General features: G+C 35.6%; 1 long non-coding RNA gene across 1 annotated transcript in view; it reads left to right on the top strand.

The window, feature by feature from the left end:
- LOC111194555 (uncharacterized) overlaps nucleotides 1-22,505 on the top strand; it is a 101,202-nt gene that overhangs the window by 543 nt on the left and 78,154 nt on the right. Inside the window, exon 2 of the long non-coding RNA XR_002651153.2 lies at nucleotides 9,382-9,566. This is a non-coding gene — a long non-coding RNA (uncharacterized LOC111194555). The remainder of the gene's footprint in view (nucleotides 1-9,381; nucleotides 9,567-22,505) is intronic.

Below are 22,505 nucleotides of genomic sequence, written 5' to 3'. Positions count from 1 at the left end.
GCAATTTAAAACCCAGCCCTGCAGAACTGTTGTCCTGTTTTACTGCATTTTGTGTTTTTAACTGGATAACGTCAAGCTTCTGGAACTTTAATCTCCCAAAGTCAGATTCAGCCAGTAAAAACACACCTCTCAGGCTTAAATGATCAGGCTAATGAAAATGTTGTCCTTTGCCTGTGATGGACTGGTTTAAGATGTTTTGCATATTTAGGTCTTCAGAAAAGAGTTGTGTAAAGTAGATTTGATTTGTTAGCAAAAGTCAAAAGCAACCAGTAGGTGTGCACCTCCTGGCTTAAGTTAGCAGGCTAAGTGAGAAATTTTAAATCCAGCCATATGGAAGTGTTGTCCTGTTTTACTGCATTTTGTGTTTTTAGCTGGATAACTTCAAGCTCCTAAAGTCAGAACCAGCCAATAAAAACACTCCACTCATATTTAAATGATAAATCTAATGGAAAAATCTGAAATTCAGCCCTGTGGAAATGTTGCCCTTTGCCTGTGATGGAGTGGTTTAAAGTGTTCTGGGTCATTAGGTCTTTAGAAGCATGTGTAAAGTAGGGTTGCTGTGTTAGCAAACGTCAGAAGCAGTCATTAGAAACGTGCCTCTCAGGCTTAAGTTAGCAGGCTGAGATATCTGAGCTTAAGCCCTGTGGAAGTGTTGTCCTGTTTTACTTCATTTTGTGTTGCTTGTTACTGGTGGTTTAAAGTGTTATGTGGGCATTTTAATCCTCAGTATGGGTAGCCAATAGGATTGCAGCTTTTGGGCTTAAGTTAGCAGGTTGACTGAAAAACTCTGAAATCCAGAACTGTGTCTTTGCATGTGATGGGGTGGTTTAAGCAGCTGTGGGTAATAAGGTGTTGAGAATTGTGTACTTTTGCTGTTTTAGCTGGATAGTTTGAGCCCAATGTATAAATTTGTACATCGGACACATTTCATACCTTTGGCTTTGATGCTGGGTTGATTGGATTCTGGCTTAAATTGGAAAGCTTTAAACTGGCAAGCTTTAAAACAGCATGCATGTGATATATTATTTATTTTAAATTATATGCAAATGTTCTGTTTATGACTCTGACAGTTAATGCAAGTAATGGCCCAGTAAGACCATTAAAAAGTTTGTTCTCTTGGATTGCTTGCTTTTTGCGTGCATATCCTCCTCCCCCATCAGGAAGGGCCAGTAAATGACAAAATGTTTTTTTCGACTGTGTTTTTAAACTAAAATATACAAGCTGTGCAGGGCTAGGATAAAAAACATTAACTGAGTTAACCTAGCCTTAGTATTTGTTTGTTTAACAAAAACTGGCTGCCAATCTCGCATGAGCTAATGTGGCTGTCTGTGGTCTCAATATGATTTTAATTTAATGTAGTACTTTCAAAATACTGAATGGCACATTGTGGCCTTCTGACAAGTCGAACACCTACCTCATCCACAACTTGCCAATTTATCCCAAAAGTATTGGATGGAGCACCATCATTCCACAGTTCCACGGCTCAGTGCTAAGAGGCTTTATACTCATCTGTGCTATGTGTGGCATTTGAGGTTCATGTTAATCTGCAAGTCCTCTTTGACATGGGTTCATTAAAAGGGGTGTCCACAAACATTTGGACATATATATTATGTAAATTATATGGCACTGAAGCTGCTACGCACACTTGCACGCTCCCAGGAAGAGACTCTCTGGCCCTGGCAAGCGTGAATGGAGCGTTTTTAGAATATGACATAACACACCACAGCCCCTCGGCTGAATCATCATCAGCAGTCAGATCAGGATATGATGGTTGTTGGCATGACAGTGCAACTGCAGTCAAAGGGCCGTGATGAGCCTTTGTCTAAATCTGAGCCGTTCCGTGTTGTGCACGGCCGCGGGCTCTGGTCTGGAACCGAGTCTGTTTTTAAGTAGGACTTTGAAGCCGGCTCTGAGCGCTGGGAAAAGCTGGTGGTCCGCTGTTGTTTGGCACATTGGGATTTGTTTGTCAGTGTATTCAGTGAAATGGATAATGGATTTCCTTTGCGGCGGATTCTTCTACGTCCCCTTCATGTAAATTCTGTGTTACAAGATGACTGAGCTGATGCACGCACACACACACACACACACACACACATAAACACACTCAGCGTGCTCGGCTGCAGCTTGCCACCAGCAGTGTGATGAAAGCTTGCTCGGGAGCCAGATTGAAAAGATGAGGGAGCTAGGCGAGTAGGATCACAGAAGAGTGAATGCTCTTCCTTTTTCTCTCTCTCTCTCTTGTTTTATAGTTTCCCCTATTTCTTTCTCTTTCTTTATTTTCTCATATTGTGTAAGAAAAAGACACACACACATGTAATAATCAGACATAACATTAATTAACTATGTTGTGCAAGCCCCGTTTTGGCACTAAAACAGCTGTGCTCATCGAGGTATGAATTCCAAAAGAACTAGGAATGTATGCCCTGACCTTTGTGGTATCTTGACACTAAGACTTTATCAGCTGACCCTTTAAGTTCTGGAAGTTCTGATACATCCCACAATATCTGCCTGATGTTTTTTCGAGATGCTCTTACCCATTTAGTCTACTTTAGTCTACTTCCAACACATCAACTTTAAAAACTGATTGTTTTAATGTTATGGCTAATCAGTGTACACCCAAACATAGACACATGAGCAGTAGATTGAGCAGAGCATGTGCAATCCCTATAGCAGGGATAAAACACAAGCTTTTGTTTTGTAGTGTTTATTTCATACGGATCAAATTCTGCTGTAAAAACTGTGGGAGAAATAATTTTAATAAAACAAATCTGTTACATATCATTTATAATTTTCCTCTAAAGCTTAAGCTACGTTTCCAGTTGTAGAAAAGCATTCTTGCTAGGTGGTGGAGAAAAGTGTTTAATGTATGATCTCTTTTTGTACATTTTAATTTAGTTTATTTAGATTCTTAAAACTAATTTGTCAAAGTACTGGTTTATTATATCTACTCAATATTTTGACTAAAATGTCAACATTTTTAATTATTTCACAATATTTTGACCAATTTTATAAAATTGTGAATTATTTCTTCAAGAGTTTGTCTAATTAGTCATAATTGTAAATTGTTTCTCAAGATTTTTCTTGAAATATTTTGTCAGGATATTTTAATTGTAATCTTAAGATTCCAAGTAATTCCGAGTAATACTACTATTATTTTTTAGTGATTTTGACTTAAAAAATAATTATTTTTCACTGTTGCATTATAAATATTTTTTTGACAATTTATGTGGTTAAAATGCTGATTAACTTCTTAATAAAATGGCTTATTCCTTAAGATTTATACTATCTTAAAAACACCCACTCTCACTCCACTGGGAAAAATGCCCCCTCTTTTTTCTTTCAAAATCAAGCATGCACCTACACACTCTTACATGCGTTCACCCTGTTTAAATACACGCACACCCAAGCACATTTGCACACAAATGCATTAAAGCTCTTACTTACACATATATGAATGCCTTTAAATGCACACACACTTACATGCACACACACACTTGTTGCCAAGTTTGTAACAGAGAACAGCATGCATAAATAATAGGACTTGTAGCTGGGGCTCAACTAAGTGGCAGCTGTGTGTGTTTATCTGTGAGGGGTGTTTGGTCTTGCTTGTAATGAACGCAGCTTTACTTTATTGGCCGGTTCCTTCAGCTCATATAAAAACAGCTCATAAGAAATCGTGCCACGCTATGAGGCGTCATCACCTCAGTTGTGAGCTCGACACGTTTACATTACATTAACTTCAAACGGGAGTGAAAGACGGGGCGAGACGGACGGCCCTCGCGTGAGGAGAGCGAGATGCGATCTGACAGGACGAATCAAACATAATTGAGACGAATTGAATTGACCAATTTAATCTGTTACTGTAATTTAATTAGCAGCTCGGGTGTAATTGGAATTTGTGCTGGAAGCGCTGGCGGACGAAATGGTCATCGCTCTCTCTGTACAGGCCCAACGTGTCAAACTCCTTTAAAAGGTCGACAGCTGGACACGTCAGAATGGGTTTCATCTTGCTGTAGGTGGCCGAAGACAAGGGAAATAAGTGAAAGTAGAGATTGTGAAAGTGATTGACTAGAGGTGTAAGTGCGTGTGTGTACACGACCTGGCAAACGTTTGAGGACAGCTAGGTTTTCTTAGTGTGTTTCATGCAGACATACTTGTTTCGTTTTTTTGCTTTAGCTTAAAAGTTTAGAAACCCAGAAATGCAGTATAAATTACAGCAAATGTGATGCAAACCTGATAAGGTTAAATTACTCTAAGGTATTGTATTGCCAGAAATAGATAAAACCTAGTTCTACTATACTGTATTTTAAAGCAGCGTTATGTGAGATTTGGCATTTCTTGCTCCTGTGTTACCCCTAAAGCTTTGAGCACACATACTTTTCTGGACAAGCTGAGATACAGAACTATCACTGAAAGTGATAGAAGCATGTGGACTGAGGCGGTAGAGAGTAATATTACATGACTTAATGGTTTTACACAGTGGTATGCAGTTCTCACAAACATTGTCAAGCGTTTTCACGTTTCACCAGAGTTACATAGTGCAGTTAGCTGCATGCCAAGCCCAGTATTTTCAATTGTAACCTAAAGAAACACTCATGGGATATTTTAAGCATATCTTGGTGGATTGACTACATGTGGGCTCAGTTATAAACCATATTAATATAAGTGTTTGCTGAACTATTCCTTCAAAGAGATTCACGATTCATGGCTAATCTTGATCTTTATTTACTTCCAAAGTTTTGAGTGTGAAAATGACACATTTTCAACCTGCTGAAGTGATGAGAAGTAATGGGGCATCTGTAAACACACAGTATATACCTGTATTATGCAGTAATTTACAGTTTTACTCCATACCCTACAGGAATTAGACGGAGGACTATCTAATATCCCAGGCCACTTAGTTAAAGAGGACAAGGCTGCTGATTCTGTGATTCTGTGATGTCATGAAGTAATAACATGATTTGTCAGTCTGTGACGGAATGATGGAGGAAGTGCTCATACCTGTAGGCCGAGGCTGCTCTAATTGCTCATGAGGATTTCATGCAGATCCGCTTTAGTCTAATGTGACAAAGCCAGTGACGTTCTTGATGCTTCTTGGAAGCGCAAAAGAGGATATGCAGAATCACTCTCTCTCTCTCTCTCTCTCTCTCTTCTCTCGTTCTCTCTGTCTTGCTCTCATGCTATCACCTTATCAGCTCATTCAGACATCACACACAAACACGCACACAAACACACAACATAGGAAGGTGTATATTGCAAATTGTGCACCTCTGAAAAGCTACCTGGTCACACAGAAAGAACGGCTTTCTGTAAATGTAATGTATTAAGATATTAGGTTTATTTTTTATTTTTATTTTATTAAAAAAAAGTTTCAAATTAATTGAATTCATGAAAACAACAAAATATTTTAATAAACAATGTTTGCAATTATAAAGCAACAAGTATGAGATAAAAAATAATTTGTGTTTGTGTGTTGTGTGTGTGTAGATAGCCATAAACTGGCATGCCAAAAGTCATGACATCACGACATGAATTAATATAGTTTTATAGAATTTGGTTAGAATTTAGTTTCCATGTTCTCCCTGCGTCTGCGTGGGTTTCCTTTGAGGACTCCAGTTTCCTCCCACTGTCCCACAGTCGTGGAGATTAGGTAAATTGGATACTCTAAATTGTCCTGGTGTGTGTGCTATGTGATTATGTGATGCCAGATGGACGGTCGTTTCCGGTTGAGAGTGCGCTGTACATGATTGGCTGCCACATCTCACTGGTGTGTTTTGGTTGGTTGAGTGAGGAGTGAAAATGATTGTGTGTAGAGTGCAATTGTAAGCGTCCTTGGGTGCCTAGAAAGGCAAAAAGACACAATATAAGTGTTATTGTAAGTAAGTTAGGATTGCCCATGTGAACAGGGAAAACAACAGAATCAACAGAAATCACATCCGGATTTAATACAGGAATCCCACATGCATATTCACACATAATAGGGCAGTGGGGCGTTCTTTAGCTTCCCTGTCAATCAGTCGCTTATTTATTTATTTATTTTACCAATTTATTGTTTATGGAGGAATGGAAAGTGCAGTGTGTAATTTGACAGTGCAGTCCCCACATAATTCTATTCTCTTTTTATATAATTATTTATTATTATCTATTATGTTACATATAGAAGACAACACTCAAAATACATGTATGTGTTTATTTCTATGGTTGTGTATTTGTTGTAGTCCCTAGTTTCTATCAAATGTCTGTAAATAAATTACAGGTTGTACATTTCTGTGTGATTAACCATTTCACACCAAATCACTTTCATTGACCACTTTCATTTAGTTTATAGTTTTCAAAAATACTATACTGTATATAATTCAGATTTGAAATCTGGTGGAATTCACATTTAGATCAAACCACTTCTGTAGTTTTTCCTGTGTGTGTGTGTGTGTGTGTGTGTTCAGAATACAAGGACATGAGATCAGAAAGAGATCAGTCACTAGTGTGCAGTCTGGTAGTCTGGTCTGCATATGCAGATGCTGTGAGTGTGAGTGTGTGTGTGTGTGTGTATGTGTGTGAGAGATCACTGCTTGAGATCAGGTTTGCTGTTAGCGAGGCTTTATCACGGATTGGAGCCTGGGTCAGCTGCATATGTAATGCCTTTTCTAGGAAGAGCGAGCGGAGCCTAAAGCATGACTGATGGTGCTTAAGCTCATTGGAGTCCCTCTGCCTGACGAGTCGTTAGATCCTCAACAAGTGACACTGTATATGCTCTCACGGACAGTTATGCATCTGTGCTTTATGTGTGTGACATACAGGATCTGTAGGGGTCGGATCAGGGCAAGCTGTGAGACTGCCAGGAATTCTAGGCAGACAAAATGGTTTTATTTAAGTGAACAGCAATAACTGTTTGATTTTCTACAAATTACTAAACTATAGAGCACCAGGCACTTGTCTGAATGTCTTTCATTAAAAAAAAAAAAAAATAACGTATATGTACCCTTTTTTCATGACTACATATCCTACAGATTAGTTTTTTTTCCCCAATACTTACAGTATAGTTTGTGAAAATATTTTACAAAAATCTTAATTCTTAGGATTCTTTATTCTCATTTGTTGCTTCCTCTAAAATCAAAGATATAAGTAAAGAATCTGCTGTGAGGATTTGATTGCATTCAGCAACAATGTAGCAGTATTAGTGAGGTTAGGATTTTGGATGATCACCACCCCACTTCATCCTCACCTCTTTCCAAAGAACACAGGTCAAAAAAGATATATTTTAATCTCAATCAAATTTTACAAATTGATATATGAACATATAAATAAGTTTGACAGATGAATTCTGGCTTTATGCTTTCTTTAGCCCATGCCGGACATTAGGCATGGTGCCATTTAGATGTACACAATATGTGATTTAACAAAACACATATATATGTGGATATTCCGATACCTTGGTGGCTACGACATAGTTTGGTATGTGATTTTTACATCTTTCAGTACGTCTATTGTGAAAAGTAGCATTGCTTTCATCATGAAATAACATATCACAATAATAAATATATATGTGCAAATTTAATTTCAGTAGGTGCTAAAGTGTTCATTAGCTTCAGAGAGTTCTATTTGATTGGCATTATTTCTCTACAAGGACTAAACAAGCTGTGTGTGTGTGTGTGTGTGTGTGTGTGTGTGTGTGTGTGTGTGTGTGTGTGTGTGTGTAAGCAACACCTGCACATCTGTATCATCTGCAAATGTAGCTCAGTGCATTCATTAGAAGGGGTGTATAGTGTATTTAATTGGTTCTGATGTAAATGACTGCCATATATTGAGCCTCAATTAAATAATAGTGCTGAGTAAAAAAGCTTAGTATAAATTCAGAGGGAACAGGCAGAGCTATAACATATATAATCGTCAGAAAAACAGTTAATTAATAAAAGGCTGTTTTGCAGATTTGGCTCTGTATATAGTAAGTAAGTAAGTAAGTAAGTATTTATTTATATAGCACATTTCCAAGCAAAGCTACAAAGTACAAAGTACAAAGCTACAAATAAAATGATAAAAAAAAAAATCAAATAATAAAGAAATATAGTTACTCCATAAAATCATAAAAGTAACCCCTCCATAAACAGAAACAGAACATAAAACATCAGCAATGTCCACACTCAAAGGCTAATGTGTAAAGGTGTGTTTTAAGTCTCTTTTTAAAGATCTCTTTTGACCAGCAAGTCTTATATTCTGAGGCAGAGTGTTCCACATTTTTGGAGCATACACAGAAAAAGCACAATCTCCTTTACGTTTCCGCCTCGCTATAAGCTGACATAGGGGAAATAAGGGGTGTAACATATTTTACATTATAGAAAAATGTGTGTATATTCCATGAAATCTGCCATTTAAAGTTGCTATTGTAACCATAGTTATATCTACACAGCAAAACACATGCTATTATTGATAACTATAATATACAGGGCCCTATTATTTCCTAATTTAAAGACCAAAGACGGAACCATGAAATTAAGAAGATATAAGATATAAACACGAAAAAAAAATGAAATCTAGAAACTGTAAATTTGCTATAAAATGCTTCTGTTTTCTGGTGTGCGTACAGCTGTCAAACTGGTGTTCAATTGTCCAAAAGACATTTTGCTTCCTGTAGACAAACGCTAAAAAAAAACACAGCAGTTTCCATGTGGTGTATTTGCGTAATTGTACTGATGTTCGAAAAGTGTGTTTATTTTAACAAGTAACAGAATTTTGTTTAGGTATTCACGGGTGGATTTATTCCACTTCCTCATGTTGATTGGTATGCAGTGAAGCTAACTGAGCTCTACTTAGCTATTAAACTAAGCTATTAAACTAAACTACAGACGTACCGTTGCATTCATTAAATTAAGGATTTAAGGGTATTACTAAAAGGATCTTTGTTTGAAGACAGAGATTTGGTGCAATTTGAACAATTTACAAATTGTTACAAATTACACTGTTATTTATAACTATAAAAAAATATATGTATATGTAATATATGTATTTTTAAAACTTAATTGTATTTTATTTGCTATTGATAAATGTAATTACAGCAGTTTCAGTATGTTCATAGTTGCCATTTGCTCCACTTTTTTTTTATTAAATGTATCTTTAAAACCAAAAAAATAAATAAAAAAGATAAAACAGAAAACAGAACTAAAATAATAAAAGTTTTAATAATAATAATTAAAAAAAAAACTTTTATTTTTTTATCTTTTTAGGAATTTAAACTTTTTTTATTTAAAAATAAAAACAAATATTTTAGGGCTCTAAACATACTATTGATTACTATGTTAATATTTGACAAGTCTGGCAGTTGTTCTTTATATTATATCAAATTTTGTCTTATTTATTTTAACTTATGCGTATGTGTCTGTTCTGCAGGGCCGGGCGAGACAGGCTGATGGGTACTGTATGGATGGTAAAGTGGGCTAATACACTCCTCTGCTCCTCTGGCTACTGATATCTGGACCACATAGGGCTGCTCAATAGAGGCCTTTGCATTTTTAAACAGCATCAGTTACCTTGTCCTGTCATTGTTTTGGCACCATTTGCCTTGCTTAATCTGGGTGAGTGCATATTTGCATACCTGCCTCTTTCATTCTCTCTCTCTGTCCCTCTTGCTCTCTCTCTCTCTCTCTCTCTCTCTCACTTACTGTCTGTCTGTCTGTCTGTCTTCTTGTCTTTCTCTTAAGTGTCTGTGTTCTCTATTCTACTTACACAACAGAATATGCTTTTTTTTCTAGAATTATAAATAGCATTTGTACAGTATCACACTCTACAATTGTAGTACAATTTAGTATAATGTTACACTACAGATTATAATACAGACGTATTAAAAACCTGATACACATTCATACATAGGAAATGTTCTTATAAACACATTTTTTTATTCAAAGACTTCTCACACAAGCAATAATGTCCATGCATTCAGAGTTCTCACACTGAAAACAAAACAAAACAAAAAACTCTGCAACACAAAAAAGCAGGGGGTGCTGGTGTTGGGGGTGGTTTAAATATGGAAATTTTTGCAAATATCTATTCGAATGTGTCTGAATTCATGTCTGCTCCGTGCTATAACAACAAAAAAAAGAGAAAAAAGCGCATGGAAAACAAAACCCAATAAAAACGCTGTAGACTCCGTATTGCTGTGCTCCAAAAAGACGAAGTGAAAAAAAAAAGAAAAAAAAAAGAATTTACATGATAATGAGCTCTGAACAATTAAGAGGAGATGGCGTGTATGAATCAGAAGGCTTATTAAAATGATAAAACTGAACGGCAGGTTGGCGAAAGGCAGACACCCGTTTGCATAAGGAGCTTTCACGTTTCTCAACTTGTTGAATTTGTGTCTGGAGGCGCGGGTCGCGAGGTTGTCTACGCCGCTGCTGAGCCAGCTGTGTGTGTGTGTGTGTGTGTGAATGAGAGAGAGAGAGAGAGAGTGAAAGAGAGTTGCATTCAATTACATTTCTTAGGAGCACTATAAAAAAAAACTGTCATGTACTGTATGAGTTTATTCTAAGCATCCATTATTTTTTACAATGTTTAAAAAAATCTTTGATTTAAAAAATATATATTCTTAGTCTCTATTTATAAGAGTGTTCAGATCTTAAATATTTAATGACTGTATTTAATGAAGTTAATTTTTATACATTTAATTTAGTTCTTTTTTTTTTTAATTGTTTTAAAAATAGCAATTTGATTCTCTAGGTAATGTGGTAATGTGTAAATGTAAAATGTAGGTTGAGATGTACCTAAATTAAAATTTTAACTGAAACTGAGCATAATGAAACATTTTGTCTCATGCTTATATATATATATATATATATATATATATATATATATATATATATATATATATATATATATATTTTTTTTTTTTTTTTTTACCATGACATAATTTAAATAGCCTAAGTATCTTTGTCGACATTGTTCACTACAAATGATTCAGTCTTTATACTTATTTGGCTGATGACCAAATGCACTATTTAAGAGCCAATTTAACTCCGGTTGCCAAATTTTTTTTAAGTTCATCTGTACATTTACGTATTAGCTTATAGTAGATCATGTGTAGTTATTCTATGCTAGTTTATTAAAATGCTACTAGTTTGTATTAAGACCTTGTTAACCCTGTCAACAATACTATTAATAACCTTATAGAATTATTGTAGAATTAAGGTAAACTAAATATGTGTAAGTGTATATAAAAATTGAATGCACAGTGAGGCTCAATTACAAAGACTCTTAATAAAATTTAGTGAAAGGAAGAAAACTGGCACTAATACTAAAAGGCTATATATGGGTTACTGTTTGCAGAAATGTGAATAGACACCATAATATCGGATATATTTCATCAGCCGTGTCTTATGAGGTAAAGTAACGGTACTCTTTGTGTGTCTGTGTCTGTGTGAGTGTGTGTTTGGCCCAGTGCCAGCCCGTCGAGGTAGAGCACCTCTTTTGCTGAGAGGTAATTGCCGCCCGGTAGCTTCTGATTGCCAGGATCTTTCACTGGGAACGCGTCCCAGCATTGCTCTCCAGCCCTGATTACACATCAACTTATTGATTTGATGAAGGCAAGATGCTTTGCTAATAACCGCTCTCATAGCGTCTGTTAATCTTTGTTGTGATTAAAGAGGCAATCCTAGCGGCCATTCTTTTCAGTGATGCGACCCAGATCCTTAGCTTACACCGGCTTTAGAGCATCCGACGCCATGCAGGTGCAGCGCCCACAATGCTGTGTGGTATTACCGAGAACTCTTCAGAGTGGCGTGAGGGATCGCTCCAGTCACAGCTCTCTCTGAAGCTGATACGCAAAAAAAAAGAAAAGAAAAAAAAAGAGAAGAATTACAACCCTCACTAAAAGCCCATTACCTCGTATAATCACACGAAATGATTTTTCTTAAATATGATCATAAATCATTGGCCAGATCAATAGACCCTGTACCAACTGCTATGCACAGATAACGTATCAATCAATATTTAGTATTTAGATTTTGAATTAATGCGTGTGAGGGTGAGCAGAGGGCACCTTAACAGAGAAGAAATATTATCCCTGATAAAAGAGGAAGGGGGAAATAAATAAAGGGATAAAAAGGAGTGTTAGCATGCTAAGGTCGCGCCTCATATCTGTCAGTGATCAGTCTGGGGGTGGGAGGATGTGATTAAACGCAGAGAGAGAGAGAGAGAGAGAGAGAGAGAGAGAATGAGAGAGAGAATGAGAGAGAGAATGAGTGAGAGAATGAGAGAGTATCCAGTTTGGCTCTTTTTTAGAATATCGACACACACACACACACTCACGCACACACACCACATACTTCTCCACACACTAGAACACTTGAGCGATCCCCAGGTTTTGGTTCCCCTTTAACTCCCAGTATATGTATAGTTAATATGATAGTTAATTTGGCTCACATTACATAACAATGTTAATGTGTCTTTAGAATGCAACTAAAGAAACAATGACATCGATGTATCACCATTGGGTAGGCTAAAAAGTACAGTAAAAGATTAGTTATTGAACTTTGTTTATATTTAACATAAAAAAAATCTTATTTTATGTTTGTTTTTCATTAATTTAACCAAAAAACAATAAAAATAAAACATTTGAGTAAAGGCTGAATACAAAATACTGTATGAATATATATATTTTTAACAGGTTATCATTAATTTAGCCTCCTTTGTCAACATTAAATAACCTATATGGCCATTTTGTTTTTTACTTTTCAAAGATTTTTTTGCAATTACAAAAAATATTCATTTATATATTTTTTTTATATCCCATAGAGACATACCAACAAAGCACAGTGCATTTATCTTAGCAGTGCAATTCTAATAGTGATTTTACCATAGCAGTGATATTTCAGTCATGAACTTACGTCTGCAGTGCTGTTCTGTTTATACATTTACCTCAGCTGTGTCACATGTCAGTAAAATGTGCAGAGAAAGGCAGCCAGTCTTTTGGTAAACAATCTTAATAAACAAATTCTGAGTCCACTTTAAAATAAGACTACCTTTATAAAGGGTTTATAAATAGTTTACAATTAATAATTAATAATAAGTTATAATATTCACATACGTAGAAAGGGCAACCATGATCTGTTGTTTGCCAAATAGTGAATCTACAGCCATCTGTATTGTTGCCCTTTCTATGTATGTGTTATAACTGATTATTAATGATTTTTAAGGCATTTACAACATAATTAGTAACCATTAACAAACTAATTGTAAACCATTTATAAACCCTTTATTACGGTAGTCTTATTTTAAAGTGGTATCCAAATTCTTACATGAAACAAATATTTGGCTTAAAAAAAAGACATAAAAACACTAACTTAGTATAAAAGTCTGTGCTTTCATAGATAGCACATAACTTTTTAGCTTTAACCCTTTCTACAATAAAGGACTTTACCCCTGATTCCTGCAGCAGACACTGAAGCAAGTGGTTTTAAAATGCCACCTTTAGTTATTACATTCAGACCTCATGCCTCTGATTCAGGGGAGGATTGTAGCATAATCTTTATTAAGGTTTTAAGGGATAAATCACTGCTTAAACATGCGACTACCAACTGTTATACAATTGGATTGGCAGGAGTGGCATATGCAATTGCAATCCTTTTGCTTTAGAAAGAGATAAATAAGGAAGTGCACTGCACTCTGAAGAATGCTGGACCTGAAGGACTCTTCTCTGCCCCACACCCCGCCCCCATGCCATGCCATGCCTTCAGATTTCTGACCTGTAATGAGATTAGAGTATTACTTAGGCTCTGCGAGTAGGGAATACAGTGAAGTGTTTCCAACAGAGCAGAGAGGTGTGAAAACTCTCAGTCAAATATGACAAATGGGACAAAACTATCAGGATTGTGTGATTTAATAAACATGATCATGTGTGATAGAATGGTGTGGAATAAAACTGAGCATTTTAGACTATGGTGGAAGCAGGATAGACTTGAATAAAATAGAACAGAATAGAATACAGTATAATATAACACAGTATAATAGAACTGAATGTATCAGACTATGAAGGAATGGAATGGATGTGAATAGAATAAACTATATCAGACTATGATGTATGGAATAGAAGTGGACATGATAGACTAGAACAGAATAGAACTGGATGTATTAGATTATGATAGAATTGAATAGATATAGGCAGGTCACAATATAATAGAATATAACTATTTATATTAGATTATGTGGAATGGTATATAAATATACAGGTCACAATAGAATCTACTAGAATATAACTGGATATATCAGATTACAATGGAATGGAATAGAAATAGACAGGTCACAATAGAATAGAATAGAACTGGATGTATTCGATTGTGATGGAATAGAAATAGACAGGTCACAGTAAAATAGTATATAATAGAACTGGATCTATCAGAACAGAATGGAATGGAATAAAAAGGCACATGTCAGAACAGAATAGAATAGATCTGAATCTATATAACACTGGACTAGAACTGAGTGTATTGAAATAGAATATAACTAATCATAATAGAATGCAATTGAATAGAAGTGGAGATCTAGAATAGTGGAACTGAACAGAAGAATAGAAAATAACTCTATTTTTGTAGCTAAAAAGAATAGATAAGAAAGAAAAGATCAAATAAAATGTAGAACAAAGTTAAAATATATATTTTGTATACAGAAAAGTGACTAGAAGGTTAGAAATGTATATAAAAAAAACAATTAATACGAAACGTGAAAAAAAGAAGTGAAGAAAAGGCAGCAGTGGCTCCACATCTGAGACTAAGCTGTCATTATCATATTGCGGCGTATTGATCAGCAGTTTGAGTTATTATAGATTGCATATTTAGTGTCATCCCTGGCCATTTAAAGGATCAATTGAAACCATTTAAACAGCAAAATATTGGTGATTTTTTTTTCTTTCTTTCTTTCCTTCTCTCTCTCTCTCTCTCTCATCTCTGTTTTCCTTTGCGGCGAACAGAGGTGTGGGAGTAAAAAGTCAATGCTAAGTGTCGAGGGCCTGTGGGGGTCTCTCTCTCTCTCTCTCTCTCTCCCCCCTGTCTCTGTGTGTGTTCGCGTGCGACTGCTACTATGTTAAGTGTTGCAGTAGAGGGCTGCTCTAAGCCTCTCAAGGCTGTGTGCTGTCTGACCTCGTAGAGGTCAGCTGGCTATTAGGTCACGGCTGGTGCATGTTGACCAGGCTTTCCCCTTCGTCTGCTGCCGGCTCTCCAACCCCACAATGCTGTCACCCACCTGGGGAAGGTCAGAATACCAAAGGCGTCCCACAGCCCCCCTACCCCGGCTGCATGCCTGTGGTCCAGACTAGCTGGTTAGAGCATGCTTCCTGACTGTCCAAATCCAGTGTGGACCTTCAGATTTTATAGTATGCTGCAAAAAAGGAATGTTAGCGGGAAATCCTTATTCAATACAGTCAGTAAAAATAAAAGATTTTTCGACGTTAAAAATGAAATAGTTAGTATGTTTAGCTATTGAAATAAGCATAGTTAGAATTATCTGCTAGTGGAATATGCCACTGTTATTTAACTTATTATATAGATATTATATAAAATAACTTCATAATAAATGTATTTTTTTTATATTTAATGAAAATTGGAAAAATGTAGAGATGTCATTTATTTAAATTAAATGTTTTTTTTTTAGTATAATATTTTGCCGATTTATCAAATGTCGCAGTGTATGATGCAGTTTTGTGCAATGCTAATTAGGTAAATTGGCCAAAAAATAAATAAAAAATAAATAAATAAAATAAAAACATTACTGCTTAACTACATTATCCTCCAAGCTACAGGTCAAAGCTTACACTGCAACAATCAATTTTAGCTCTTTTCAAGTTTAATCCACTTAAATCTAATTTAAATATCTGCCATTTCCCATTTTTGCATTGATTTCTAAATTTTATAAGAATCTTTAAAATATTTCTAACACATTTTTAAATTTTAAATAATTTAATATATTGAAAGTATCTTTTTTTCATAAGCATTATTTCCATTATTTAATTAAGCAAAACAATATCTGCCAACACAATTAGACTTTTTAAAAGATTAAATCACTTAAAACAGGTGGAAGGAAGTTAGAAATAAGTAATTAATTATTATAATAATTATTTAATATAATCATAAATTGATAAATATTAGATATTTAGACTACATTTATGATGATTTCACTTTTGCTAAGATATATATTTTGTAAGGGGGCCCCAAATATGTTTAGGCTGGCAATTATGTATTGAGATGAACAACTGAACAGCAACTACAGTAAATGGCAATAGAGGAGCCCAAGCATGTTTAAGCAAAACAGGCCCTAAAGACATTCTTGAAGAGTCAAACAAGCCAGACAGCCAGCATATAATCCCGTCAGCTTCATGCGACTTGCTCATGGTGGAAACATCAGTTGCATGTAATCCTACCTCACACCAGGAAGTAATCTCATTTGACAATCCCTCCGATAATCCCGGCTAAGTGATATCAGGAGTATGTGCCAGGTGACCTCACATGGCTCGTCCCATCGTGCTGATGAGTCAGCTGTCTCCTGCATTACTGTAATTGAGTAATTGTAGTTTAAGCAGACTGTCTCTCTTTCTTTCTGTCTCTCTCTCTCTTTCTATAGCTCTTTTTTTTAAGAGCACAAGCTGAGTTTGAGGACACCAGCTGTCGCAGGTTCTTAGAGAGATTATAAATGTTACTAAGTGAGATTAGAATATTTAGATACTTTTTATAAGTACAGTTATTTGCTGACTATTAAGCATAATAAGCATTACAAGTTTGGGCACACCTTCTCGTTCAATATTTTTCTTTTCTTTATTTCTTTATTTAATTTATTTTCTACATTGTAGATTAATATTAAAGACATGAAAACATTTGAGGGACACATATGGAATTACACAGTAAATAAAAAAAAATTGTTTGACCTCCACAATCTCCTGACCTAAACCCAACTGAGATGGGTGATGTGTTCCTGCATAAATTTAATGGCTTCAATGTTAAATTTACAATGTAAAAAAAAAATAGTAAAAAGAACAAAAATACATTAAAAACTTTTAAAAGAAACTCTATACGCCATCCACATATTCACACAATGGCGGAATGAAGAGTTTCAGCTTGAACTGCTTTTGGAAAGTAGTGCAGTACAGAACAGCCAATCAGAACATAGCTCATGTACATAGATTTTAAAGATGTCTTAAAGGCACAGTACATAGAAAAACATGTTAAGTGTATATAGAAGGACACAGAAAGCATGGAACATAGTCATATGACCATTTAAACCCTTTTCTTTATTTGCACTGTGTAAATAATTCTAGATGGATAGACCAATAAAAATGCTCTAAAACACACTCTAATTTCACATTGACTTCCGATCCTTTGAAAATGACGTGATCCACCCCGAGTTCTGATCACATGATCAGATCAGGGACATCAACTGATCTGAACATTAAATAAATACAATGCAATATATGAATTAAGGCTAAACACAGTGAATTTAATTCCCTCTGGCCAGGTCCAGGTGACATGACCTCATTTAAAGTAAATGGGAACTTTTAAAGTGTGGAAGAAGCAGGTACACACACACACACACACACACACACACACACACACAAAAATTATAAAACAAAAACATGGGGGTAATGTAAGGAGGAGAGTGAGCAATTGAGGTGTAGGGTGAGAGAAGATTGAAATAGAGAGCGAGCGAGAGAGAACGAGAGAGAGGGGATGACGGGCAGTTGTGGAGACAGGGTTGTTAGTTTATGTAGGCTGTGGGCTGAGTCGACTGGAAAATTTTGATCACTTTAATTTACTATATCCAGCGCGGCCGCTCTCCCTGTCCGCTGCTTTTATCAAGCCCTGTGAGCCCGTATTGATTTTTTTATTTTCTGCCCGGGATAAGAAGACAGAGAGTTAGGGAGTGCGGGCGACTGGAGAACTTTCCTCAGATTGCTGCTATTCTCCACCTTATTGCATCCTGTCGTTTGTGGTTTCACATGATGTCCAGTACGGCAGGTCTGCTTCGGCCAGTAAACAAGGTGACTAACAATGGAGAAGGTTGGTGTGTGTGTGTATGTGTGTGTGTTTGAGTGGGTGGGGTGGAGAGGGTAGAGGAGGTGGACGGCTGGGGGTTAAGCCCTTCAGCCAGTGCAGAGACATGAGGTGAAGTGTTAGTCTTAGTGAAATATGTATACATGTATATCACTTGAAAGTCATTCACCTGTAACGTACATAGTAGGTAAGTCATGAAGTCGTGATTGAAATTCAGTATTTCAGGTGATGGAACTGTGGAGGTCAACAGGAGATCAGGAAGACCTAGAAAACTTGGAGAGAGGAATGCTCATGTGCTGGTAAGACAGGCAAATCAAAACTCCCTTACTACTGTCAAGAATAAAGAAGAAAACCTTAATTTCCTAAAACTCATCTTCATCGCAAACCTCACAAAACATATGAAGTAGGCCAGAGAACATCCAGAGCAACCAGCTGAGATTTTGAAACAAGTGCTGTGGACCAATACAGTACAGTTGGAGTACAAAAATGAATTGCATTGCCGATGGCTTTGTAAAAAAATGTAAAAAAGCTTGGATTCAACAAAATACCAGCAAGCTCTGAATGGAAATGCTGTTGTAAAAACTCTGAAAAGGTTAAGGCTAAAAGGAAGCTTACTTCTACGACAGATAAACAATCAAAAATATACATTAAAACCACATGGACGACTTAAGGAAACACAAACTAAAGCTTTTGGAATAACTTTAGATGCTGAAACTATGGTATCGCAAGTCCAAATCCCAAATCTTGCTGCTTTACCATCAGCAGCCAGAGTGTGAGAGAGCACAACTGTCCTTTCTCTCCATAATTTTGTAGGTACTGCCATTGCGCTGCATAGCACAGGCTTCTGTTGGCTGTTGTATCAGAGCTGGGGGTCCGGCGCTTTCCTCAGAGTGCAACAGCAGTCTGAAAAAGAAGGGATGACTGGATGGAGCTTTTCCTCACCCCCAATATCAGGAGCTTTGCAAGTGAAGAGTCCAAGTGAGTGGGGGGAATGAATTGTACAGCACTTAGCACTTAACAGAAAAAAGCATTAATAGTTTTACCAATTTTGCACCAATTTACTAGCATTTGTTTTGCAGTGTTCAGTGGTGTAAACATGCCCAGAAATTCAGAAGGTCACATTTTTTTATTATGAAATATGGATTAAATATGAGTGCACTCCACATTCCCCACTTTTTCATCTCCTTATCTCTCTTTTTCTCTCTCTCCTTATCTATTTTCCTCAAACACATTGCTGTTTCTCTAAAGTTTGTCATTTTTCTTCTACAGTCTATTATATAATGCACTAATTTATCTCATTTTTGAGATTCCTTCTTAATTTTTCTTAATCAATCTTAATTGAGCATAGATGTTTTTGACTTATTTAAAATTCAACTGGTTCTTACCTACATAGATCCCAAAAGGTCACTCTGTGATCAAAGTTACAGTTAAAAGACACAATGAAACAAACACATGTTAATATAAATATAAAACTCCACTGTGATTATCTTACATTGATTCCTTGATTCTACCTCTATTTAAATATCCATTATTAAAAGTTTCAATGTTATGAGGAAAAGGTAAAAAGAAAAAGATTCATCTTAAGATTTACGTTTACATTTAAAATTTAAATTTAAAATTAAGTATCTTTGTTACTTAAAAAAAAGGACAAATGACAGATTTCTGTAAAAACATATTACTACTGGTGAAGGATTTAGGATGAAGCGCCACACTGTGAAAAAAGGCAATGCAATGTCAAAACAGAGGGTAAAAGTAGAGTCCCATCACTCCATTTGAGGGAGAAAATGAGCGAGTGAGTGAGGCAGAGTGAGCGAGGGATCTTGGCTGAGAGGGAGAAGGTTAGTGACAGTCTGATAAAAGATGTCTGCAAAACACTAATTAAAATTGAATACCCCTGCGAAAGCAGCGCAACATGCAATCTCCAGGTAATTCATTTAGAGCCACTACCACAGAGCAAGCCTTTATTTTTAATCGCAGCAGCTTCAGTGCTCAGGAGTGCTCTTCACTGCCATTTTATTCTTCACATTTTCTGCTAACTCTACTCTCTCTCTTCCACCAAGCAGCGACGCCGGCCACAAAAAGAGGAGAGCTAATCAGGTTGAATAACGGCCTTCATTTTTATTTGCTCCGGTTTTTTTTTCCAGCCAAGAGCTTCTGCTGGTGGTCTTCTTCAGCTGACTAATAATCAGAATTTCTGAGTAAGGTTTCTAATCAGATTTACTAAGGAAATTTTAAAGGTAACCCCAAAATTCAATAGAAGAAATGTATATATTTGAGTTTAGACTTAAATCTATACGCAAAAAATTCCTTTGAAAATCCAAATTCCTAGTCTAATATCTGAAATAAAAATTGTATCCAAATAGTTTAAAATGCAGTTTTGAAGATTTTATAATCATATTTCTACTCAATATTTCTTATAGGATTTTGACAGCTTAATTCAGATTCTTAATTTGACAGTTTAATTCAGATTCAGATTTCTAATAATATTTCTTAAAAAAAAAACGGAACAAAAAAACTTTTCATATTTGTCATTATTGAAATTATTAATACATTCTAAAATTCAATACATTTTTAGCTACGCTTTTTTATATAAAGTAATTGTAATTAAATTAAATCATTTTAAAAAGTATCCTAAAATGGCAATTCCGAAATTCTACATTTTAATTAAGGTTTCTAATCAAATTTATAATAAAGACAGTGACAGGATGCTACATATAAATCCAGTCAACTCTAATCTAGACTTTTTACTTTAGGCTAGATTTTAAATTACTTTTTAAATGAAAAATGATATATTGACTTTATATTTCCACTTTGGCTCAAAGAATTCATATTTATGTATAATATTCTATTCAATAAATTGAATTTTAAATATTTTAATTCAAAATTCTAAGCACTCTTATACATATATACACAAATATATAAAAAATAAAGATGTACTCACTTTTTTATTCAGGAAATTCCATATTTAAATCTAAACAACATTTAAATTGTTAATCTCTTTGTAATGCAAATTTATAATCATATTATTTATTATTCATTTTATTGCTTGATTTGTAATTAAGAAATCTTAATCTAAATTTCCAAGGAAAGTCGAGGAATATGAGCTACGTTTTACACTCTTCTCCTGACTGTTTACTCAGGTCTCTAATGGGGGACATATATTTCTTAAATGGGTTATTCACTGAGCTGAGTGTATTTACATTTGGGTGGGCTGTTATATACTGTATGTGTGTATGTTCTGCATGTGTCACACCAGTGATTACATGTGTTTACATTCCAAACCTTCGTTCAGAGCAGCGATGCCTAATACTGTGAGAAGCACTGGAGATATTTTCTTTTATTTCATATAGATAACTGTAAATATTTATTGTATATGCAAGACAAACCCAGTAACAATCTTAATTCTAAGAATGTCAAGTAATACATTTGATTTGTAGTTTTTTATTGTCTTACACTAATCATTAAATCCTAGTGCATCACAGGCTTAGAGGCCTATAAAATGAAGGGCATGTTAAACATCTCACATAAAGCTCTCAGTCACTGTAAATGAGCAGAAGTCCTGGTATGAAAGGCGCATTATGAAAGCTTTGCGTCAGTGATGGGTCTATAAACGTAGCAAAAGTGTGATGCTGGTGGTCTGAGCTAAACGGGGGCCGGGGTCATTTCCTCAGTGATTCACCCATTCCTGGAAACGCGGGGGGCCAAGCGCTGCAGATGATAGAGAAAACACCAGTGCTCATTTTTACATGTGTCAGCATGCTGATCGCAGCTCATATGCTTTGTCAGGTGGATGGTGTAGTTTTAAAAAGTCTAGTTGTACAAATGGAGAAATGGGATTTTCACTGATGCAACAGTGCAGACAGATTTCAGTGTCAGAAGACCTCCCCTTTCAAAAATGAGATGTAAACCTGAAACTGCTCAGTCAGTGTTCAGTAATTTAGACTGAGACTGTCTGTATTTGGCCTAGATCCAATCAAGATACAGTAGCATGAAAAAGTATTTGCCCTTTACAGATTTCTTTTATTTTTCCATTTTTGTCATATTTACATTTTTTACATTATCAAACAACCTTTAATATCAAACAAAGATAACCTGCATTTTTTTATTATGATTAAATTTTTTATAGGAAAAAAATTGATCCAAACCAATCTAGTGAAAAAGTGTTTGCCCCCCATAAATGAACTGTGATTAATCACACTTTTTGGAAAGCTGAGTTCAATTTCACTACCAACCACAACCCGGCCTGATTACTGCCAGACCTGTAGAATCAATAAATCATTTAAATATAACCTATCTGACAACATGAAGCAGCTAAAATCTCAAAAAGTATTAAAAAGCAACACGTTATGCCACAAGCTGAAGAAATTCCAAAAAAAGACAAGAAAACAAAGTCTTTGCATTCTGTCAGTCTGGAAAAGTTTAAAAAGTCATTTCTAAATCTTTGAGACTTCAGTGGACCACAGTGATAACTATTATTCACAAATAGAG

This window comes from Astyanax mexicanus, chromosome 4 (assembly GCF_023375975.1).
Source record: "Astyanax mexicanus isolate ESR-SI-001 chromosome 4, AstMex3_surface, whole genome shotgun sequence".
Taxonomy (NCBI): Eukaryota; Metazoa; Chordata; class Actinopteri; order Characiformes; family Acestrorhamphidae; genus Astyanax; species Astyanax mexicanus.
This window is presented reverse-complemented; position numbering and strand designations above follow the sequence as displayed.